The sequence below is a fragment of the Suricata suricatta genome, chromosome 8 (assembly GCF_006229205.1).
Source record: "Suricata suricatta isolate VVHF042 chromosome 8, meerkat_22Aug2017_6uvM2_HiC, whole genome shotgun sequence".
NCBI lineage: Eukaryota > Metazoa > Chordata > Mammalia > Carnivora > Herpestidae > Suricata > Suricata suricatta.
The window spans coordinates 111662556-111687911 of NC_043707.1; the positions used below are offsets into that span (position 1 = coordinate 111662556).

Genomic DNA, 25356 nt, shown 5'->3' on the forward strand with positions numbered 1-25356 from the left:
ACTATCATTCCCATTTTATAGCCAGGAAATGGAAACTCAGAGAAGTGAAACAGCTGGTATGTGGCAAAGCCAGGCCGGTCAGGTTTTGTCCCTTTCCAGAGCCTTCTCTCTTAACAGCCCTGCTCTGTCTCTCTCAGCAGAAATTAGCAGAACGCTAAACGGGGTATATATGTTTCTCCAACAAAAAGCCCTGAGAGATGTATCAAAACTGCAGTGGCCCACTGGGTTGAAACAATCAAGGAAGGATTTGAAAAAAGAGAGTGCTGAGTAATCTGGTCCTTGAAAGAAGGTATCTAGGAGGACATTCATCTGGAACAGATATCCAGAAAACATGCTTTTCTACCACCTCTGGGTCCCTTCTGCCAGCATCACCCCCAGGCTCCCCAGACACTCCAGAGGCCAGTTTGCTCTAATTAGTGAAAGGGATGCTGGGATCTCAAAGGCCACTTACTCCTGGGCCTGCCATTGCATGGCCTCCAGCTCCTGTTTTCTTTCTTAGGATCTCTGATTGTAGGGAGGAGAGGTGAGGTCGAGCTACCCCAGGATGGCCACACCAAGCTTCCTCCTATACCCCAGCAGCTCCAATCTTGGCACACAGCTCTTTGTCGCTGCTGAGCAGAGAGAGCCAAAGTGAGGCAGTTGGATGCTGTAAAAAGGACACAGGCTGACCCCCACCCCTCACCCATGGCTCTACCAGGAGACACTGTCCTGTCTCTTCTCTTCCCCAGGCTTGAGTTGGCTATGATGGACTCTGATCCCTCCCAGCACCATGATGCTCACTCCTGTAGCATCATGCCACATCACAAGTGATTTAGACCCCGGCCCCCAGACCATGAGCTCCAGTAAGACAGGAACCACATCTTTTTCACTACAGTGCCCCCACAGACCAGCTGGGACCTGACTCCTAGAAGGAACCTAATAAATATGTGTTCAGTGATGCATGCTCTGTCTTCCTCCGGTACAAGTACAAGAAAAGCCCATTTGGGAAAGCCTCGGGCTCCTCCATTTACTAGCTGAGTGGCTAGTCCTGGGTAGTGAACTCAGTTACCCTCCCTGTATATAAAGTGGCCCCCAGTTGGGTTGCTTTGGGTATGAAACAAGAAAATGCACAGGAAGCGCTCAGCACAAGTACCTGGGAGCTGAAGCCGGGCTGGTCCCCCTCCTGGCCTGCTTCCAGCCTGTCAGCGTAGCAATGCAAGATTCCAGATATGGCCTGACCACGCCAGCACAATAGACCTATTATTTCCCCCAGTCTGGACGCGACACACTGTTAATGCAGTCTAAGACTGCTGGACTCCAGAGCCTTTCTCTCCCATGATTAGTTCCCATCAGGTTGTGATCGACTAAATCATTCAGATCCTTTTCACCAGAGCCGGGGTCAAGTCAGGTCTCTCCCCCACCCTCTGCTTTGTGTGAATGTCTTCGAGCTCACAGAAGGACAATGTCATCTTGCTTATTCCAGCCTGTAGAAATTGTTTTGAATGCCGGTTCTGTTGCCCACTGTTTTCTCTCCCTGTCTAAGTTTAGATCCGGGCTGCTCCTTGCAATTTCAGCTTCACCATCCATAGTGTTGCTGAGAACAGAGTCCCTGTAACATACCTCCAGAGACACTCATTTACCAGTGACAGAAGCAGAGCACTGCTGATACAGAAGCTCCCAATGATTGAGCACTCACTGTATGCTGGGCAAGCACTGTGCTAAGTGCTTTGTGTATACCATTTCATTTACTTGTCACAATACCACTTGAAAGGGTCGTTTTTATTACTCCATTTATTAGAGGATGAACCTGAGGCTAATAGAAGGGAAACAGGGACTAGGTTTGTTTTTTTTTTTTTACGTCTTTTATTTATTTTTGAGAGACAGCATGAGCAGGGGACGGTCAGAGAGGGAGACACAGAATCTGAAGCAGGTTCCACGCTCTGAGCAAGCTGTCAGCACAGAGCCTGATGCGGGGCCTGAACCCACAAACCGTGAGATCATGACCTGAGCCAAAGCCAGGCGCTTAACGGACTGAGCCACCCAGGTGCCCCGGGACTAGTTTTATAAACCCAGAGTCAGGCCCCCTTTTCTGGTGATGAGTGTGTTTGTAAACTTGTCACTTAGAGATGTCCTCCAGTCCTGACCACGTGTCTCCGATGACCTTGACAACCATCCTTCCTACTGCCCCTTAACCCCCACACCAACAGGCCTGGAGTCCAAGGGGCTGTCCTGAGGCTCCAGTCCACGATGGGCAGAGGGCTCTATTAGCCTCAGGAGCCTGGAGCAGGGGCCTGGGCCCATTCTTCACAGTAACTTTCTTTCCATATCAGAGAGCAGCGAGGACAAGGACTTCTCCCTGAAGGGCAGACAGGCAGCTCTAAACTCTGTGCCCCGGCTACCCATCCGTGACCTTTTCTGGGTCTAGCTCAAGTTCACAGCCTAGGGCAAATGAACTTCAGAGCCCTCTCCCTGCCTCCCTTGTTGCTCTCCATCTTGCCCAAATGTGGTGGGCTCCTTTGTATGCCCTAGCATAGTCCCCTGAGAGCCCATGAGGGAGGCCAGCAGGTCCCAGAGCTTCCTGGGAGGCAGAGCAGCAGAGTTAAGTGCAAAGATCTCAGAGACAGGTTACCTGGCTGCATAGCCTATCTCTACCATTACGGTGTATTCTTGGGCAAATTACCAAATCTCCCGAGCCTCACTTTCCCCACTTGTCAAATGGAGATAATAATTGTACCTATCTCTTGGGTTGGCATGAGGATTAAGTGGGGTGCTTAAAACAATGCTTGGCACAGAGTGAGCACTTTAAAAGGATGATTAGGAGCACCCAGGTGGCTCGGTTGGTTAAGCATCTGACTCTTGCTTTGGGCTCACTTCATGATCTCACCATTTGTGAGCTCTGTGCGGCAGCCTGGATCTGCTTGGGATTCTCTCTCTCTCTCTTCTCTGCTCTTTCTCTCTCAGAATAAACAAACATTAAAAAACTAAAAGAATTATTATTATTATTATTATTATTATTATTATTATTATTATTGGGACCCTGGGCAAAACCTCACCAAGGTAAGCTGCTTAAGTAGAGGGGAAAAATTTCATGTAAATAGCTAGGGGCTAGATTTAGGTCTGGTTCCACAAGGTGGTATTTCCAGCGCAGTTGGATGCGGTCGGGTCAGGGCACGCTTATCAGGTGGAGCTGCTGAGGTGTCAGACTAAGTGAGGAGTTGCCAAGTGTGATTGCTTATAGTTTGTTATTCAGTGGAAGGTTTCTTCAGTGCCCAACTGACAGACTCACCACCGTGACTTCTGAAAAAAGGCACCAGCCCATACCTTAGAGTCACTAGTGAGCTTACATTCTGGTGGTGGTGCTCTGAGACCAGGAGATGACCAGAGTTAAGGCCTGGGCAGACCCTGGAACAGCTGCAGTGATAGGGATTTCGGAGCCTCCACTCCCGGAGCCTTTATGGTTTGTTTGTCCTGTGAGAAGGAGGCAGGGTAGAAAGTAGGAAGGAGAGACTCTTAAGGGTCCCAAAGAGAGGCTCTTTGGGGAGGAAGTATCTGAGGGCCCTTGAAGTCACAGGGAGGCCCCTAGTTCCTGTTGGTTGGGCACTTGTAGTATAGGAGAGGCCCTGAGGCTGATCCATCTGACCGCAAGAGGCTATAGACTACTCCAGAGGGAGGCCCCCTATCATGGGCTTTGGGACGAGGCTAGGTGATAGGTCTGACTTCTGAGCCTCAGGTGTCAGGGACATAGAGAGTGCCCAGTGATTCCTTGGGATACCTGGTGCCTCCCCCTCCCAACCAGCCACTATCTCTGTATCATCCTGGGTTCCCCCAAGTTCAAGTTTCTTCCCAGAAGAGAGAGACTTCGCTACCCTCCAGGAAGATTCTGCAAAGGAGTTGTGAGAATTATGTAGTAGAAGAAGCTGAGTAGGCCAGCCTTGGCTCAGAGAGCCACACCGTCTGAGATAGCCCCAGGGATTGGACCAAACTGCCAGGGAGCCTCAAGGTCCACAAGATCAGGTGAGGTGCTTTCTGGGCAGGAGCTTAGAGTCTGGCCTCAGAAGAAGTGGGAGGGGCACCTCAGTGGCTCAGCTGGTTAAGCCTCTGACTCTGGTTTCAGCTCAGATCATGATCTCACAGTTTGGGAGTCGGAACCCCAAATTGGGCTCTCCACTGACAGTGCAGAGCCTGCTTACGATTCTCTCTCTTCCCCTCTCTCTCTGCTTCTCCTGCATCTCTCTTTCTCTCAAAATAAATAAGTAAACTAGAAGAAGGAGAAGGAGAAGAAGTGGGTAGAGGCTGAAGTCTGAGCAGTACCCCTCCCTTCCTGGCTGGCCAGGACTCTGCCCTGCTCTCCTTATGCTCATGCCACATTCCTGCATGGGGGCCCTGCCTCGGCTTGCTGGCCTTGACCTCAGAGTAAGATTTTCAGAGTAAGTGACTTGCTGGATGAAAGCCAGCGTGGCAGAAGCAGGACCTGCCGTCCTTGCCCTGCCTTGGGAAGCGCTGAGTTCTGCCCCACTTCTGGGCCTCCTTTTACCCATCTGCACAAAAAAGCAGGTCGGACAGCCTAGCACCAAGTAATGGCTGCTTTCACTTTCACTGGCATGTGGAGACCTGGCTTTTGGTGGCTACCTTCAGACTTGTAACCCTGTGGTCTCATGCTGATAAGGACCAGAGAACAGCATCGATGGGGCCCTTAAAGCATGTGGCCTGGAGTCAGTCTTGTTAGGTTTCAAATATAGTTCTGTTTCTAGCTACGTCTGTGACTTTAGGCAGATCATTTACTTCTCTGAACTTCATTTACTTGCTCAGTAATAATAGCTCATAGTGTTTTCCTAAGGTTCAGGTGAGACCATATATATGTGCAAAACAAACTTTACAGTTGGCTTTTACCATATGTTAATTTCTTTCCTTTGTCCATTCTTTCAGATTGGCAGGGTGTCTCTGATGAAGAGGCAGTAGAGGGGCACCTGGGAGGCTCAGTTGGTTAAAGGAAAATATAGCAAAGGCCTAATGGAGATCATCTGAATCTACAGACTTGAGAATACCAGATTCTGATTGAGAGATGGAAGTCTGGGAAGGCTTCACGGAGGAGGTGATGATGGAGCCAAACTCTGAGCCCAAACCCGGAGTAAGAATTCCTGAGACAGGAAAGGGCAAGTGAAGCAAAAGTAGCACCACAGATAGAAGAGTAATGGAGCACGGTGGGTGTAGAAACAATGAGTACCTTGGTGAGAACTGGGCATTTGCTGGATGGGAAATTGATAAGCCCTGAGGCTAGGAAGATGGAAAGAGACCTTGCGTCCTCACGCTGAAGGTAGTGGGGAGGATTCTAAGCAGAATCCATTATAAGAATTCTAAGCAGAAGAGTAAAATGACCATATCTGTACTTTACTTTTTTATTATTTTTAATAATTACCTCCCACTCTTTTTTTTTAAGTTTATTTATTTTTAGAGAGAGAGAGAGAGAGAACGAGTGAGAGAGCGGGGGACAGAGCATCCAAAGTGGGCTCTGTGCTGACAGCAGAGAGCCCAATATGGGACTCAAACTTGCAAACTGTGAGATCATGACCTGAGCCGAAGTTGGACACCTAACTGACTGGGTTACCCAGGTGCCATGACCACATCTATACTTTATAAAGATGACATGGCACTTGTAGTCCTTAGACTTTCGTTCTGTCCCTCCTGAACTATTGCAACAATGCCCTAATGGGCCTCATCTAATCCAGTCTTCAACAACAGATGAATTTTTTAAAAAATCTGACCATTTCATCCTCCTGTTTAAAGTCTACCTATGACTATGATACGTGTTCAATTAATATTTGATGAATAAAAGGTCAAATGAGTGAAGAGGCTATCTGTAATAGGCTCTTCTGTGTTTCTGGGTCCGTGAGTCTACATTAAATACTTTCTGATTTCCCTTTTGGGAAAAGTAAGACCAGAGAAGGGAAGGGACGTTCTCAGAGTCACACAGCAAGTCAGCAGTAGTGGGACTGCTTCCCATCCCATTGGGATTTCAAGGGGCAGTCCTCGTAGAGAAAGCCTCAGGCCATGTTTGGCCTGATATCTGAGTCCCCAGTATGGACCCTCCAGACCAGGGCTAGGAAGACCACAAAACACTCCCCTTGCCACCACACAAACACCAGCTCCTTGTCCCCCTCCTGCCAGGAGTAGGGTTGAAATCTGGAATTCCTCCTCCTCATCTTGCAGCCGTGATCTATCCCTAGCTACCACTAGGAGGCACACCCAGGGTCTGCTAGGCTCTGGGCTGGGTGTGGAGTTCTAGGCTCCCCCCCTCCCCCAACTATTAGGCTTGATTCTATGTCCTGGAGCTAAGATGGGTCTGTATTGTGTTCTAGACTTTTGAGTAGCATCTGGGCTGCTCTGGGCTCTGGACTTTGGGCTTAGCTTTCGTCTGAATTCTGGGCTCTGAGCTTCTGTCTGGCCCTCTGGCTCTGGTTTCTAGGCTATGAACTTAGTTCTAAATCCTGAGCTCTAGTCTTTGGGTCTGGGGAGGGGGACAGAGGGAGAAAGAAAGAGAATCCCAAGCAGTCTCCATGCTCAGCATAGAGCCCAATGTGGCGCTCCATCCTACAACTCTGGGATCATGACCTGAGCCCACATCGAGTCAGACACTCAACCAACTGAGCCACCCAGGCACCCCTGGGTTCTGGGCTTTAGGGTTGGATTCAGAGCTGGACTTTTGATCCAAGCTAGGCTTGTTTGGGTTCTGCATTCTAGGCTTTGGGCTGGACTTTGGGACTGGGTTGGGCTAGATTCTAAACCTTAGGTGGTAACCTATGATCTCCAGGCTCTGGGATTATGTTAGGTGGAAACAGGAGGTCACAGAAGGCGAAGTTGCAAATTCTTAAGCCTCTCCCTTCAAGCGCCTGCCCCCCCTACTTTCTGGAGACTTTTGGGTTTGCTCACTTCTCCTGGGCGACAGGGCCAAAGTGAAGGTGGTAGTAGCCTTCCTTGAGCTGCCCAAAGACTTCCTGGCCATCAGGAAGAAATGAAAGATGAAGGGTAGGGCCAGTGACATGTGAAAGTATCCTCAGGTGACCACAATCCATTCTGCTTGCTATCAAGGACTTTCCCACAGAACAAAGGGCAGTGAGGACACACAGGCATAGCCCACAGCCTGGCTCCCTGTGGGAAGGCAAGCCACAACCAGGGCCTGACACGGAGGGCTTCCCACCCCCACCTTCCCCACCTCATTCCTGAAACTTCACCCCACCCTCGGTTCCATCCAGAAGTTGTGCTTGAAGTTCTCAGTCCCCAGAAAAGGTAATTCCCAGGGCTCACCCTAAGCTTTAACTTGTCTGCCTTAACCTGACTGCCTTGTCCCTTAAAGTGGACTGCTTCACATTTTATTCCCCTTCAGGTCAGGCGGTCCTCCTCCATGCCTGCTCAGAAGCCTTCACCCAGGTGGACTCTTCCCCAGCCCCGCTGCTGGGTATGCTCACTCCATGAGACTACCATGAAGGCAAGGCCCACATGTGACTGATTTCACTCAAGGGGCAGGAATTCCTGTAGGGAAATACAACTAGAAGAAATCATTTTAAATTGTGCATGTCGGGGTGCCCGGTGGCTCTGTCGGTTGGGCATCTGACTTCAGCTCAAGTCATGATATCACGGCTGGTGAGTTCAAGCCCCATGTCGGGCTCTATGCTGACAGCTTGGAGACTGGAGCCTGCTTTGGATTCTGTGTCTCCCTCTTTCTCCTTTCTCCCACTGATGCGCTGACTCTCTTTCTCTCTCAAAAATAAACAAACAGTAAATTGTGCATGTTATGTGACTGCCCAAGGGAAAAACAACCAAAACCTGTTAACAGGATGTCTGCTGTGAGTACATTCGGTTCCTAACTTTATTCTCCTGTCTCAGATCTTCCTCCCTTACACCCACTGAAAGAGACCACCTTTTCAGTTCTCCCCTGGGCAAAATCTACATCAGGCTCTGTTCAGGAAGCCTCACCCCCTGAGCCACATGGGATAGGATCAACAGGATAAGAAACACTTCGTAGAACATTTCCCAAAGGTGGAGTTATTCAGTCTAAAAGACTATCCCAGCAGGAGCATGGAGGGGTACAGGCAAAGAGCCTTCACCAAACAGCCCAGGATGAGCTTAGAAATTTTGACTCTCAGTTTCCTGTATCTTTAAGGTCTTTCCACCAATGAGAAATGACAAGCTATGCCTCCTCCTCATTGTTCAGATTTGGCCTTTTGGGGTAAGTGGGAATGGCAGAGTAGTTAAATGCGGATCAAACACACACGCGCGCGCACACACACACACACACACACACACACACACACTCCTACAAAACACAACTGTTTATTCTCAGCGACAATATAGTCTAAACCTATGTTGAGGAGGAGAAACGCTTTCCTAAGAGCCCCATAATCTGTTCCCTTGCCCGTGGTGGGGGTAACTCAAATTAAGTTTTAGAGCACTGTCAGATCCTCTGGGTGCCTCCTCTTGCTCCAGGCGGTGGCCCAGCATAACAACTGACCTGGCAAAGACCATCACTTATGCTAGTCCTTGTTGGATATAAATTGCCTTTGTAAGAGCATTGAAAAGATGACATTCTAGTTTTGGGGCCAAATGAAAATCATGGGCGGTGGAAGGCTAGAATGCTTCCCATATCTGAGAAGAACAATCCAGAAGTGTGGGGCATTGGGTTTTCTAGTATGTACTCATTCTTTACATCTCCACCCCAGTCCCCAGCTCTGACCACTGCATCCTCAATTAGAGCTCTGTTTGCCCATCCTGGGAGAGCCACTAGCTGAAACACACAAGCCTGTGAACCTCCTGCTCATACTCAGTTCCTGAGATGTTTCATTTATCAATTCTGCCTCCCCAGCCAGACTGGGAACCCCAGGATGCAGGGATGAGGCCAGGATCCCTTCGTTCAGCTGAACATTCTCTGAGCCCTGCCTCGGTGTCAGGCAGAGTCCTTAAGGAGTTCAGAGTCTAGAGAGAAAGATCAACAGGTAAATAAATCATTCCAGTAGAAGGCTGATAAAATTATGATAAAGGTAAACAGAGGAGTGATACGGGCAAGACTGCCACGTTGCACAAGTAGAGGGGTCTGTGTGACTGGCCCCTCGCTGGAGTTGTGCAATGAGCTGGCCCTGGTCATGTGCAAGCCCAGAGGCTTCTAACCTAGTCTAGGAGGTCTCAGCAAGTCCTTAAGGATATGAGCTATTAGCTGAGGCTCAAAGAGCAAGTTTGCCAGGCAGATGAGGAGAGTGAAGGGCACGTCAGGCAGAGCAAACAGCATATGCAAAGCCAAAGGGGGTGAGGGAGTATGGTAAGTGTTAGGAAATCTCAGGAAATAACATTTTGGCTGAGGCACTGGGCATATGTGGAAGAATGCCTAGAGCTTGTTTGTTAAGTGAGTTAATGAATGCAAGAAAGACTATAGTAACAAGAATCATAATGACCAACATTTGTTAACCACTCACTCTATGCCAAGCACTGTGTTAAGTGGTTTACGTGAATTCTCTAATTTTAACTTCACAACAACTCCATGAGGTAAGTCCTTTATTATTTTCCCTTCTGCAGATAAACAGACTGAGGCTGAGAAGTTAGTTAACTTGCTCAACGTCAGAGAGCTAGTGAATGGATGAAAACCCAGATGTCCTAGGCTCTAGAACCCTGAACCCTTGACCACTGCTTTCCTCCATGCTAGTGCCCTTAACTCTGGGCAGAGGTGGCCTCAGGACAGACCCAGGAGGACTTTTCCTCCTCAATCTTAGATGTTAGGGCTCTGAGGACGTCTTCCTTCAACCCACTTTCCTCTTTATCCCATCCTCTGCCAGCCCATCAGTGACCATAACTCCCTGAACTACAGCTTCACCCAATCTGGATGCGTGAACGTGTATTTCACACGGTTGTTGATACAACTATCATTTTTGGGTCTGTTAGTCATCATGCTTGATAGGTGACACAGACCCTGTCCTCCAGAGCTCACAGTTGGATGTAGAACCAGGAAACTGGAATGGAGTGTGTTGTCAGAGAGAGCAGAGGGACGAGAGAAGAGACAGCTGATACCAGGGAAATGTATCAGTTAGGCTTGAATTTGGTTGTAGGTGACAAAAAGCCCCAATCACAGTCATGTCACGAGCTAGTATGGTGGCTCTGTGATGATTACGGCCCAGTTCTTTCTTTCTTTCTTACTTTTTTTTAACATTTACTTATTTTTTTAAACATTTTTTAATGCTTTTATTTATTTTTGAGAGACAGAGAGAGACAGCACAAGCATGGGAGGGTCAGAGAGAGAGGGAGACACAGAATCTGAAACAGGCTCCAGGCTCTGAGCTAGCTGTCAGCACAGAGCCCAATGTGGGGCTCGAACCCACGAACGTGAGATCTGACCTGACCTGAAGCTGGACACTTAACCGACTGAGCCACTCAGGCGCCCCAACATTTACTTATTTTTGAGAGACAGAGAGATATAGGTCATGAGGAGGGGAGGGGCGGAGAGAGAGACACACACACAGAATCGGAAACAGGCTCCAGGCTCTGAGCTGTCAGCACAGAGCCCGATGCGGGGCTCAAACCCATGAACTGTGAGATCATGACCTGAGCCGAAGTCAGACGCTCAACCGACTGAGCCACCCAGGTGCCCCCATGGCCCAGTTCTTTCTGTTCTATTGCTCCATCATCTTCTGCCATCCTTAACACAATGTTTCTATCTCATTGGTCAGCGTGGTTTCCAAGTCAGACAGAAGGGAGAAGGTGTGAAAACAGCACACTCTCCCTTTAAAAAACAGTTCCTGGTGTGCTGGGTGATTCAGTGGGTTTAGCCTCCGACTCTTGATTTCAGCTCAGGTCATGACTTCACGGTTTGTGAGTTCAAGCCCCACATTAGGCTCTGCACTGATGGCACAGAGCCTGCTTGGGATTCTGTCTCCCTCTCTCTCTGTCCCTCCCCTGTCTCAAAAAATAAGTAAAAATAAAACGTAAAAACAATTTTAATGAAATATAAGATAAAAACAGTTCCTGAAAGTTGCACAGAAGAGTCCTGCCCACAAGCTATTGACCAACATTTAGTCAGAGACACACCTAACCACAAGGAATTCTAGGAAATAGGGTTTTTACTCCAGGCTAGCCAGGTGCCCGGCCAAAAATCAGAATTTTATGACTAAGAGCAAGCAGCATAATTGGCTATTAGGGAACAACTAGCAGTTTCGGCCTCAGAAATTACCCCAAGGAGCTGACACTTAACCTGAATTTTGAGGGACGAATCAGAGTCAGCCAGGCAGAGGAGCACGTTTTAGGTAGTGGGCAGCGGAGTGCATTCTTCAAAATGCAAGTGGTTCAAGGTGTCTCCAGCATGGAGCACATCTTAGGGAGTAATGGAAAATACAGACAAGATCACATTGTCTGAGGAGTCATTTTGAGAGAGGGAGTCATGGCCCATTCTGAGGAAAGAGACACACCAAGAGGTGGGGCATGGAGGAGCCAACCTGTGTTATAATTAGGTTTCTCCAGAGATCGAAACCCGAGGTGTGGCGTGGCCTTAGAAGTCCCTTAACTTTCCTTCTCGAGATGCCAATTTGCAAGTGCAACACAACCACGCCAGAAATACATCCATACCTATGCATTCACTCACCTACATGTGATACCCAGACCCCCCCCCCCCGCCACTGATGTTGATTCCTGTGTTTGGGGGGTAGAGTTCTGGAGTTCTCTTATTCACAGGACCCTGTGCCTTGTGAGCTTTCATGAACAGAGATTCAGCAGCAATACCCTGGAAATTCTGGAATGGGGCTACAGTACTTAGGTAATCATCTAGGAACAGTTAATGGCAGACAGGCCATTGGCCCCAGGAGCCTGAGTGGCTGGTCAAAGGCAGGGCAGTGCCCACATGAGCTACCAACTGTAGCATCCTCCCCAGACACATCACCAGGACTTCCAAAGGTTGTGTTTATTTCCCTGGGTTTTTTTTTTTTCCCTCAGATATCAGGGCAAGATAGCCGGGTGTGAAGCATTTGGCTCTTTGGAGACATGACCCAACCCCCTTGACTCTGCCCCTACTGCTCTTCTCTGCTCTTGCAGCAAGTAAGACAATGACCTTGGCCAGGCCACCTCAGAGAGTTCAGCAGGGAATCCTAAATACACCAACACTTCCCCACTGCCTGAACTGAAAGAACTTTCCAGTTCATGCTCTCCCTCTGATCCAGCACACACAAGACACAGATCACATATAGACACACCAACGCACATTGCTTGGGCCACATACCCAGATCTACATCTGTCACCCCACATACAAGTACGCACCCCACATACAAGTACGCAAAGTCACCTAAGCACACTACATACGTGCTACATTTGGACACGGCCTTCCAACTAACCACATCACTTATAGACCCATGTACATTGCATACACACATATACATGTTACACATGATATTCTAACATGCCTGTATTTAGCATACATCATGCACAAATACATCCATACCTACATATTCACTTACCTATGTACACATCACACCCAGACCGCTATTTGTATTGGTTCCTGTGTTTAAGGTACAGGGCCCCTCCAAGTTCCCTCATGCATAGGAGCCCTTGCCTTCCAAGCTTTGATGGACAGAACTCAGGAGGTAGTCAGAGGGGAGAAGGAAGCACCCCTACCTCCTCAACCCAAATACATACACTCAGCCCACAGCAAAGAAGGAAGACCAGCCTTTCCCCCAGTACCCTATGTACCCATGTTTGCCTCTGATGTCAGAGACATGGAGTTCTAGGCAGGGGATCCAGTATGGTGCCTTGGCTCTGCCCCCACTGCCCAAGATGCCCTAGGGACAACAGTCCCAGCCAGAAGCCTGGAAGCAAAGCTGTGCCAGGCCCACTAATGTCACAGTTGCAGGACACTCATTGCTTATGCAATGAGCACTGTGGAATGGAATGTGCAGGGCACCCACAGGAGCTGACCCAGTAGATCTGGGGAAATAGTGAGGAGGGAAGACCCTAGCGGTCATTGCCATCTGCTGTGTGCCAGGCGCCATGTCCACACCTCCACCTCATTGTCTCCTATCATTCTCATGTCATCTGTTATCCTATTTTATAGACAAGAGAATCGGGGCCCAAAAAGGTGCTCAAAGCCTCACAGTCATTAAGCGGTAGGGTCTTGCTTTTAAACCTGGTATTAGGGGCGCCTGGGTGGCTCAGTTGGTTAAGCCTCCAACTTTGGCTCAGGTCATGATCTTGTGTTCGTGGGTTCGAGCCCCACATTGGGCTCTGCACTGACAGCTCAGAGCCTGGAGCCTGCTTCGGATTCTGTGTCTCCCTCTCTCTCTGCCCCTCCCTGCTCCTGCTCTGTCTCTCTCTGTCTCAGAAATAAATTTTAAAATGTTAAAAAAAAAATTTAAACAAACAAACAAACCTGGGACTATTTGTCCCTATAGCACCAGGGCCCTGAGGTTGGGCTAGGTGCTGCAACAAGGCAGCTCCAGGGCAGGGTAGTCCCAGGAGCAGACAGGCCACACGGGGCCCTTTTTCGGTCTTTTCCCAGTCTCTTGCCCTCCTTCTAACTGGAGAGTACAGACATCCCGTGGTTTTCAAACATTTGAACGAAATGCCACTTTGCTTTTACAAAAGACGTACATTAGGACCTGTTTTTGCTAACTGAAGAAATTCAAAGAGGATTTTCACTTTTATAAATGTTGAAAAAAACCCAAAAAACAAAAAGGAGGCTCAGTTGGTTAAGCCTCCACCTCTTGATATCAGCTCAGGTTATGGTCCCAAGATCACGGGATCGAGACCCATGTTGGGCTCCATGCTGAACCTGGAGCCTGTTTGAGACCCCCTCTCTCCCTCTGCCCTTCTCCTTGACTTGCTTGTACTCTCTCACTCGAAAAGAAAAGAAAAGAAAGGTAAATAGGAAAAAAAAATAGCGCTTGGTGTTTGGCATGGAGCTGTCACAGAAGCAGCGTGCACCCCTGACAGCCACAGTGGCCCCAGCGGGCTCCTTCCCCCAGAACCTCACTAAGCATTTCAGACTCAAGCCCCCAGAGATCTGAACTGTGTCTATAAGCATGTATGCTTTATCTTGATTTAATTTGCACATACATTAGCAAGATGTGTCCTAAAGTATCAGAAAAGCCTAATAGTGGGAATGCTGAAGAATTTTTCCATATAAATTAATGGCAATTGCTTCTTTACACCATCTCAGCTTCATAGGAATGCAGGGGAAACCTGGAACTGAGGTGGGAAACTTCGGCCCAGGAAGCTGGACCTGGGGATTGGGAGGGTAGGAAACACGGGGCACCGGGCTGGCTCACTTGCTGGAACATCTAATTCTTAATCTCGGGGTAGTGAGTTTAAGCTCCACGTGGGGAGTAGAGTTTACCTAAAAATAAAAATAAAAATAAAAATAAAAGGGAAGGCAGGCAACAGATGGATGGGCTGTGAGTGTGGACCCAATGCCACGGACTAAGCCCATAGTAGTCCTGGATATTAAGCCAAAGCTGGTGCTAGGCCTGGAGCTGGATCTCCCGCTTGAAGCAGGTCAGAGCTGGAACCGGAGTGAGCCAGAAGCCAGACCTGCAGCTGCAGCTGCCGCTGGCACTGATGTGACTCCAGGCCAGGCCAGAGCCAGAGCAGAGAGAAGGGAGATGGAGACAAAGGCACTCCCACCCCCACACTCTCAGAGCCTCCTCACTATGCTGGGCACCAAGGGAGGGATGCAGAGAGGCTCACGCCACTCGGTAGGAAAGAGACAGGGACACAAAGAACGTTAATCCAAGGCACACAAAGCTCCAGCAAAAGGACTCTCCGTGCAGCGAGGCTTTCAAGGATAGCCAGAACTTCAGTCACCAGAGATGGACCAGGGAGATTATGGTAGGCCAAGTTGGCACTGGGAACACAGACTCAGAGGTGAGGAAGTCTAGCCCAGGGCCTGTTCAGCGGAGGGGGAGCTAACATCCTATTTGGCTGGAACAGGCCATGGAGCAGTGAGCATGAGGCTGGCAAGGCTGGTGATCAGAGCCCACAGGGCCTGATGACTCACTTGGGAATTTGGATTTTATTTAGATTGCAACAGGACATCATGGGCAGGTGTTAAAGACCATGACTGCGTCAGACTTCTGTTTGAGAAGAGCCCTTTGGCTGCAGGTGTGGATGAAGGCCTGGGAGTGGGAATGGGAGAGCTGGAAGACAGGGAGACCAAGGAGGAGGCTGATGTCACAGTCAGGGCGGAAATTTTGAGGCCCAAGATGGGGCAGTCACTCTAGGACTGGAGGGAAGGTGACAGATGCAAGATCTGCAGAGGGGACATGATTGACGGGATCTGGTGTTCACTTTTGATTATGAGGGAGACAGTGAGCCTAAGGGGCTCCTCAGGGAAGAGCTCAAATGTCAGGCAGGCTGAGAGGGCTATTGCAGAAGTGGGGTGGCCCCAGGAAGAAATGTAGTGACAGAGCCTGAGCTCCAGCCTTGTCCTCCCAACTCAGCCTCGCACCAGTTGCATGTCCTTGCGTGTTATTTATGCCTTCTGAGCCTCGGCTTTCTCTTCTGTAGAATGGGGAATTTTTTATTTGCTTCATACAGTTTTTATGAACATGTAGGATGGTATTTGGCATATGGTAAGAGTCAATTCATTTTTCAAAGCTCAGCCATGCCCCAGCCCAGAACTCTGCCTCCCAAGAAAGATCACTGGCCTCTATCAGTGACAGTCACAATACTTTCTGGTCACAAGGAGTGACCTAGCCTGACCTGCAAGTATCCTATCATGTGACAGGCAGCTCCAGGTACCTACAGCCTCCCAATTTCCCTGCAGCTGAGAAGAATGTCCTGGATGCCCTGTTTGCTTATTCTCCAGACAGTGGGGCCCAGCTGGGCTCCACCTCTCAACTCCCCTTCCCAATAGTGTCCCAGAGCCCACGAAGTGACCCTGGGGGAAGGAGGGAACTTCTGAAGGATGCTTAGATGTCCTGAACCAACCTGGAGTCTAGTACCACCTCACCTTTATTGGGCTACAGCACTCTCCAGTCAGAGAGCCTGCTTTGGATTCTGTCTCCTCTCCCCACCTATTCCTCAGTCTGTCTGTGCAGGGAGGTCTCTAGGAGGAGTCCAGTCCTGCAGGATGGAGGCAAAGGCCCCCTGGGGAGTCACCTGGACCCCACAGAGCCTGGTAGGCTTCTCCTTTAACATCGTTCTGATCCCTTAAAGGTCCTTCATCTCTTAATATTAACAGGTCCTCAGGGTCCATCCTGGGCCTCCTGCCCTCCCCCACATACCCACAGGACTCCTACATCACCAACCATGCATCCTAAGGTCAGCTCTTTCTCCGGAGCACCAGACCCCCTCTATCCCACTGATCTCATAACTGACTGAGACTTTCAGACCCCACGTGGCTAAAGTGAACTCATTCTCCTCCTCGGGACCCTTAGGTCAGTGAACGGGTCTTCCTCCCACTGTGCTCCTAGGTTTTGTCTCCTCTCTCCTCGGCACATCACATCTTATCAGTTCTGCTTTCTAAATACTACAGCCTGGCTGCTCCTTCTCTCCATCTCTGCTCCACTTTCTGCCAAAGTCTCCACATTTTCACCCAGTCACTTCTGACCTCTAGCCCAGCTGGGAAAGCTCCAAGGTCTGCAGATCTTTTAATTAATTCAGGGGATTCAAATGGCATAAACTGCCTCATTCTGACAAGTTTGAGAAATCTCTTAGAAGAAGAACATGTTCCAGAAGGCAACATTTTAAAATCCAACTGGGCACCTGGGTGGCTCAGTCGGTTAAGCGTCCAGCTTCAGCTCAGATCATGATCTCGCAGTTCGTGGGTTCGAGCCCCACATCGGGCTCTGTGCTGACAGCTGGCTCAGAGTCTGGTGGCTGCTTCGGATTCTGTATCTCCCTCTCTCTCTGACCCTCCCCTGCTTGCGCTGTCTCTCTCTGTATCTTAAAAAACAAATCAAGAACATTAAAAAATAATAATAATAAAGAAAAAATCTGACAATCAATAATCACAGATTAAGTACAGTATCTGCCTTTCAAAATAAACTTGTCTTGCAGAACTTTGCAACAGGGGAATTGCCTAAGAGGTTTTTTTCTTCCTGGTACAATAATTAACACCACTTTGCAAGAGGCATACAAAAATACACTATAGGGTTGGGGTGCCTGGGTGGCTCAACTGGTTAAGTGTCCGACTTTCAGCTCAGGTCATGATCTTGCAGTCATGATCTTGCACTTCATGAGTTTGAGCCCGGGGTTGGGCTCTGTGCTGACAGCTCAGAGCCTGGAGCCTGCTTTGGATTCTGTCTCCTCTCTCTCTAACCTTCCCCCATTCACTCTGTCTCTGTCTCTCTTAAAAATAAATAAACATTAAAATTTTGTAAATAAATAAATAAATATGCACTATAAAAAAAGAAACTACTTCTAACATAATACAATAACAGCTTAGGAAACAATAACAGCTTAGGAAACACAAGCTTCCCAGACCTTCAGTCTTTTTAAAAGAAACCAAAATCTGAGTTTTAGACATGATCTCACAATTTTAAATGTTAGCAATCAGTTTTCAAAAATCTTCGAAACCAGTGTTCAGCCTCCACTATGCAACTTTGGGCCCCTCTAAGTGCGACCTCCATGCTGCTCTTGAAATGGTCTTTTGCAATTAAAAAATTATTTATTTTTTTAGCTTTTTAAAAAATGTTTTATTTATTTTTGATACAGAGAGAGACAGAGCATGAGAGTGGGAGAGCAGAGAGAGAAGGAGACACAGAACCAGAAGCAGGCTCCAGACTCTGAGCTAGCTGTCAGCACAGAGCCTGACGCGGGGCTCGAACCCACGAACATGAGATCTGACCTGAGCCGAAGCCGGAGACTTAACCGACTGAGCCACCCAGGCGCCCCAAAAAATTATTTATTTTAAAAAATCCTACACTTGGGGCATCTGGCTGGCTCAGTCGTAAGAGCTTTGGACTCTTGATCTTTTGGTTATAAGTTCAAGTCCCACCTTGGGTGTGGAGATGACTTAAAAATAAAATCTTAAAAAAAAAACCCTACACTTACTAAATGCTTACAAGTTACAGACTGGTTCCAAACGCTTCCCAAGTGAGTGAATGAAGGAGCAAGGATTCCAACCCAGACATCTGGCCACAGAGCCACGCAGTTGGACGGTCCTTGGATTGTTTTTTGCGCCCCTGCTCCTGCCATAGCTCAGAAATTGATGACTGCACCAATAAATGAATGAAAGTGCAGCTCCAGTCTTCCCTGCGCCGCTACTACCTGTCTGACCGCCGCCGGCCTGCCCCAGCGACGGATGCCAGGAACGCGCGCCGGGGAGTCCCAGGCCGCCCAGCAGGGAGCGGGGCTCGCACAATGCAGGTGCCGGCCGCTCCCTCCCTTCCGCCGCTTTGAGGCTCCAGGACGGCTTCCTGCGCACAGCCCCGGCCCTTCGACGTCCGGCTGCCGGCCCTCCCGCCCCCAAGCCCCGGCCCTGGAGTGTCTTGCCTGGTGCTGCAGTGTTCTGTGGAGCTGCCCCAGCCCTTTCCGGAGCAGGGATTTGCACTAGGCCTGGGAACACCGACCCTGGCGGGCTCTTCGTGGCCCCCAAGAAGCTCCCCTTCCGATGGGAACACTTTCTAGTGCTGGATGATCTAGAAACTCACTTCACAGCTATGCAAACAGGTATGGCTGAGCACTTAAGCATATACAGGTTTCGGGTGCAGGGAACAGCTTGCACGAAGCCTGAGCCTGGTAAGGACCGCTGGGCCAACCCCCTGCAACAACAGGACAATCATCTCCGCTGCCTACCCCTCAACAGCCTCTGCCTGCTGAGATTGGATGCTTCATTCCATGGGGACATCTGAGTGTGTCTGTGTTGGCAAAGTCACTGGAAAAGCTCACCTCCTCCCCATAAAACCTGATGTGGGAGGGGCTGAGGCAGTGATGTCCTGGCAAATATTGAATGACAGGCATGGGATTGGTGCCGGGGGGGGGGGGGGGGGGGGGGGGGGGCGGGGGGGGGAGCCCTGATTTGTAGCATTTGCAGGTTTCCATAGAGCAGATACTCCACCATGGCCAATTTCAAGCCACCGCAGTTGAAACTGGACGGTAGCACACCATTATACAGTACTTCTCCCCTAACAGATTCAATAGAGGTAACAGTAAAATAAATAGGGAAGGGAATGATGAATTTGGGGTCTTTACTACCTTTGTTTTTAATATCATTTAAGTGTCAATTTATAGAATTCAATTTTTAATGACCAGGTTTAACAACCAGCTCGCACCATTCCTGGAAATGCTCTCACCCAGCTGACACACGCTGACTCCAGGGCAGCACTGAGCCAGGGTCACTCAGGTCTCCCGGCTGGCAGCTCCCTTAGGGCCTTTCTCCAGCCTCAGGGCTCCTACACACAGGACTCCCCATTTCTAGCCTGGGATTCCCTCTAGTGGACAGAAGAGTCATTCCAGGTGGTTCTCACTCCACCTGTGTCCATTGCTCAATCCAGAAGGTGTAGACAAGATTGGTCATCCCTCTTGGGAAGATGTTCTTAATGAGCATCCATATGGTTTCAAAATTGTCCTCAGGCACTTGGCATTCCTTCTCTCTGAAGGGCAGCACCAGGGGGCCCTCTGGGCTTCAGCCGTTGTCACACTCTCTAGAGCTTCTTAAAAGTCCCATCTCATCCCCCAAGTGGCAGCTCAGGCTGGCTACACCAGCCCTTCATGTTTGGGGAACACCATCGGTCAGATCGGTCTCTAAGAAGACAAACTGCTTTTCCTCTTTACCTTAGGGATTAAGCTTTCACACAACTCATCGCCCACTAGGGAAACGCTGTTGGGAATCTTTCATATGCGTTGGACACATGAGAAAATGGAATCACTTAGATGTAGAGCTGGGGCTCAGGACTCCCTCTCTTGCATTATGCTTGGACTGTCTCCTTCTAAAAGTGATATTTCTAAAACATAGATATATCTGTCACTCTTCTGCTCACAATCTCCTATAATTCCTCATTGCTTACAGCTTCAGTCCAAGCTCCTTAGACTGGCACTCAAGGTTTTGATTGAGACTCCATCCATATTGTTTACCTTAAATTGCCAAAGGAAACGGAAGAAAACTGACATTTAAAAAATTCTCCTCTGAGAAGCATATAGGTGTCTCAGTCACTTAAGCATCCAACTTCGGCTCAGGTCATGATCTCACGGTCAGTGAGTCCAAGCCCTGTGTCATGCTCTGTGCTGACAGCTCAGAGCCTGGAGTTTGCTTCAGATTCTGTGTTTGCCTCTCTCTCTGCTCCTGCCCCACTCATGCTCTGTGTCTCTCTGCCTCTCAAAAATGATTAAATGTTTAAAAAATTAAAAATAAATAAAAAATAAAAAATTAAGTCTCTTCTGGGCCACACACTTTGCCAAACACTGCAAATACAGGTCCCCTCGCCCTCTGTCTGAAAGTAGAGGATTCCTATAAAATCTTTCATAAGTCCCACTGGCCATTTCACTTTTATGAAAGACTTATATTAGTAGAGGCGTTTTTTTTTTTTTTTTTTTTTTGGAAAAAAATGAAATCCTCTTCTTATTTCTTTCAGTGCAAATAGATAAATTTTACATCCAGCATACATCTCTTTGCTCTTGAAAGCTGCTCTTGTCTCTTTAGGCCTGGCGCCTTCCGAGGTTGGTTGCAGAATGAGGCCCAAAATCTCCAGAACCTCTTTCTCACTGCACTCAAGGCCAGGCCACATTCCTTAGGGTTCTAAGAAAAGGGCTGCTTTTCAGTGAAACTCAAGCAGAGGTAATAGATCCACAGATAAGGGATAAGAAACCAGATTTTTATCGAATTAAATTCTTCTAGTAATGGCACCAGAGTCCTTCCTCTCCCTTCTTCGCCCCTCCCTTCCCCTTCCTTCCCCCCAACTCTCCCTTCTCATCATCTCTCTTCTTTATCTCCTTAACTTCCACTGGAATTGTAGACATCTTTAAGGCTCAGATCAAATTTCCTTTCTCCAGAAAGCCTTCTCAGAGCATCTGGCCCAGGAATCTGCCTGATGAAAGTGAGAGTTGTCGCACTTTGAAAGGAAGAGGAGAGGGGAGCCTGACTGGCTCAGTCAGTTGAGCGTCTGGCTTTGGCTCAGGTCATGGTCTAACAGTTTGTGGGTTCGAGCCCCGCATCGGGCTCTGTGCTGACAGCTAGCTCAGAGCCTGGAGCCTGCTTTGGATTTTGTATCTCCCTCTCTCTCTGACCCTCTCTGCTCATCCTATCTCTCTCTGTCTCTCAAAAATAAAATAAAAAACATTAAAAAAACTTTTATGTATTAAAGGACACTATGAAGAAAGTGAAAAGACAATTCACAGAACGGGAGAAAATATTTTCAAATCATGTATCTGATAAGGGTCTAGACTCTAAGACTATATAAAGACCTCTTACAACTCAATGACAAAAAGACAAATGATCTGATTTAAAAATGGGTAAAAGATTTGAAAAGACATTCTGGAAAGAAGATATACTGATGGCCAATAAACACATGAAAAGACGCTTAACATTAGTTGTTAGAGGAAATGCAAATCAAAACCACAGTGAAATTCCATTTCGCATCTACTTCACATGCTATAATAATAATACCTGAAAATAACAAGTGTTGGTAAGGATGTGGAAAAATTGTCACCTTTATACATTACCGGTGGGAACGTAAAATGGGGCAGCCACTCTGGAAAACAGTTTGGCAGTTCCTCAAAAAGTTAAATGTAAAGTTGTCATATGACCCAGCAATTCCACTATTAGGAATATACCCAAGGGAACTGAAGACATATATCCAAACAAAAACGGATACTTGAATGTTGACAGCAACATTTATCATAAGAGCCAAAAAGGGGAAACAATCCAAATGTCCATCTACTAATGAATGGATAAACATGTGGCATAGCCATTCAAGGACGTATGACTCAGCTATAAAAAGGAATGAAGAATTGATGCATGTTACAACATGGCTGAACCTTGAAAACACTATACGTGGGGAAAGAAGCCAGACACAAAAAGCCACCTATTGTATAGTCCCATTTATATGAAATATTCAGAACAGGCAAATCCGTATTTGGAGTGACCACTTAATGCATCTGGGGTTTCTTGGGGGGGGGTGATGACGATGCTCTGGAATTAGAAGGTAGTGATGGCTGCACAATCTTATGAATATATCAGAAGCCAGTGAACCGTACACTTTCAATGGTTAAAAACATCAATTTTTATGTTGTAAGAATCTTACCTCAATCTCGAAATAAGAAAGAAAGGTGGGAAGACAACAGCAACTGAGAGATGTGGACAGATTTTGTGAAGCTGGGAAGCAGATGGATGGGGCTGGCTGACTTAGCAAAAGGCCAGGGAAAGCTGAAATGGAACTCCTGATGGTGGGGGTGGGGAGAGATGGGTCAACAAGAAGCATGTCTATTGGTGCATCAGAACCCGAGAGCAGGTCAGGAAGAGGAGACACTGGATACCTCCGAAAGCAGGTTGTAGGATGGGGCTGACAAGAGAAGGTTTGGATGAAAGTAAAAGGAGTTAGGGGTGCCTGGGTGGCTCAGTCGGTTAAGCATCTGACTTTGGCTCGGGTCATGATCTCACGGTTCGTGGGTTCGAGCCCGTGTCAGGCACTGTGCTGACAGCTTGCAGCCTGGAGCCTGCTTCGAATTTTGTGTCTCCCTCTCTCTCTGTTCTCCCCTGCTCATACTCTATCTCTCTGTCTCTCAAAAATAAATAAATGTTAAAAAAAAAATTAAAGACAGTAGAAGGAGTTAGACTCCTCAGTCTCCTCCCTCAACCTGTACAACCAGGTGATTGCCCTTTTCCAGCCTGGCAGGAAGTTGAGATGGGAGGCTCTGGATTTGGGGCTACCAGCACAGCTGAACTGTAAGACTCTCTCATCCCTTCTTCCCTCTTAGTTCCCAGAACACTGGCAACCAGGCCTCTTACTTTGCCCCTGGTAGAAGATTCGAAGACTTCTATATATGAAAATTAAAAGACCCACAGGGACTGACAGTGGAGGAGTCCCCAGTAAAGGTACCTGCCTAATAACGCTTTAGTGTAGCTTAGTAGCCAACACACACACATACTCACAGAGCTTTCAACTCTTGTTTTTATTTATTTATTTTTAAGATTTTGTTTTGAAGTCATCTCTATACCCCAATGTGGGGCTCAAACTCACAACCCTGAGATCAAGAGTTGTATGCTTTACAGACTGAGGCAGCCAGGTGCCCCCAATCAGCTTTTAAACCTCACTCTTTAATATTTAAGACAATAAAACATTAAAAAAAAACTTTCTAGGGGCGCCTGGGTGGCTCAGTCGGTTAAGCCTCCGACTTCGGCTCAGGTAAGATCTCACGTCCGTGGGTTCGAGCCCCGTGTCAGGCTCTGTGCTGACAGCTAGCTCAGAGCCTGGAGCCTGCTTCCAGTTCTGTGTCTCCTTCTCTCTCTGCGCCTCCCCCTCTCATGCTCTGTCTCTCTCTGTATCAAAAATAAATAAAACATTTAAAAAAAAAAGACAAAACAAAACAAAAAACAAAAAAACTGACAGCAAGGATCACCAAGTATTTGATGAAAGCTTCTAACAACAACAACAAAAGCCACACAGAGCAACGCAAACGGAGGGGTGTAGGGGGTTTCAGAGGAAACAGGGACAAAAGGGAGCAGAAGAAACTTCCCAAATTTACAGTTAATATAAAAACTATTATTAATAACTTACGAGGAAAAAAGAAAGAAACAATCATGGAAAAAGAGCAGCTAAAGTGTGCCTGGGTGGCTCAGTCAGTTCAGCGTCCGGCTTCAGCCCAGGTCATGATCTCATGGTTCATGGGTTCGGGCCCCAAGTCGGGCTCTGTGCTGACTGCTAGCTCAGAGCCTGGAGCCTGTCTTCAGATTCTGTGTCTCCCTCTCTCTCTGACCCTCCCTGGCTCATGCGGTCTCTCTTTCTCTCTCTCAAAATAAATAAAACATTAAAACTAAAAAAAGGAAAAAGAGCAGGCAAATACAGAAAAAAATAAACATTTATGAAACAACAGAAAAAAGTGCTCTTAAAAATTAAAAAATATGTAATAATTAAAAACATTTTTTAAATTTTTTTAAATGTTTTATTTATTTTTGATACAGAGAGAGTCAGAGCATGAGAGGGAAGGAGCAGAGAGAGAAGGAGACACAGAACCGGAAGCAGGCTCCAGGCTCTGAGCTAGCCGGCAGCACAGAGCCTGTCACGGGGCTCGAACTCACAAACGTGAGATCTGACCTAAGCTGAAGTCGGAGGCTTAACTGACTGAGCCACCCAGGTGCCCCTAAAAACATTTTTTAATCAATAGAAGAATTTGAAGTTGAGGAAATCTTCCAAAAAGCCGAATGAAACACAAAGAGGTAGAAATGAGAGAAAAGATAAGAAAAGGCTAGCAGGAGTTTCAGAAAGAGAGAAGGAAAAAAATACAAGAGGGAGGGACATTTTTAAAAAATATAATTATAGAGCAAATGGGTTTCCAGATTAAAAAGCTTAGGGCAAAGAACGCAAAAAGATCCTGCAACGCATTTCTGACACTTCACAGGTTAAGGGCACAGTCCTCCATGAGAGACATTAACTTCAGACACCAGCTGTAAGCTCAGGGTTTCCCAAGCCACCAACACTAGTGACCAACTGGCTACAAAATCAGAAGTTCTCACTACCACTTCAGGTTTGATAATTCGCTAGAACAGCTCACAGATCTCAGGAAAATGCTATACTAATGGTTACAGATTAATTATGAAAAAAAGGATACAAATCAGGATCAGCAAAAGGAAGAGACACCTAGGCAAGGTCTTCTTGGAGGGTCCCAAACATGAAACTTCCAATGTCTTCTTCCTGTGCAGTCAGAATGCACCACCCTCCTGACACACGTATGTGTAATAACATACACTATTCACCAGGAAAGCTCACTGAACTTCAGTGTCTAGTTTCTTTTTTTTTTAATTTTTCTTTTCTTTTTTTTTAAGTTGATTTAATTATTTTGAGAAAGAGAGAGAGAAAACATGAACTGAAGAGGAGCAGAGAGAGAGAGAGAGAGAGAGGGAAAGAGAGAATCCCAACTGGGCTCCAGATAGCACAGAGCTTGATCAGAGGCTTGATCTAAGGAACCATGAGATCATGACCTAAGCTGAAATCGAGAGTTGGACACTTAATCAACTGAGCCACCCAGGGGCCCCTAAAACCTTTTTATTTTTATTTTAGAGAGACTGAAAGCATGGGTGTAGGAGAAGGGCAGTGGGAGAGAGAGAATCTTAAGCAGGCTCCATGCTCAGTGTAGAGCCTGACTTGGGGCTTAATCCCATGATCCTGGGATCATGACCCGAGCTGGAATCAAGTTGGATGCTCAACTGACTGAGCTACCCAGGCGGCCCTTCAGTGTCCAGTCTCTCCTGGGCTTTCATTAGGT

At 47.7% G+C, this 25356-nt stretch overlaps 1 protein-coding gene across 1 annotated transcript in view; it reads left to right on the forward strand.

Moving 5' to 3' along the window:
- MYCL (MYCL proto-oncogene, bHLH transcription factor) overlaps positions 1–25356 on the forward strand; it is a 102367-nt gene that overhangs the window by 66129 nt on the left and 10882 nt on the right. The window lies entirely within an intron of this gene.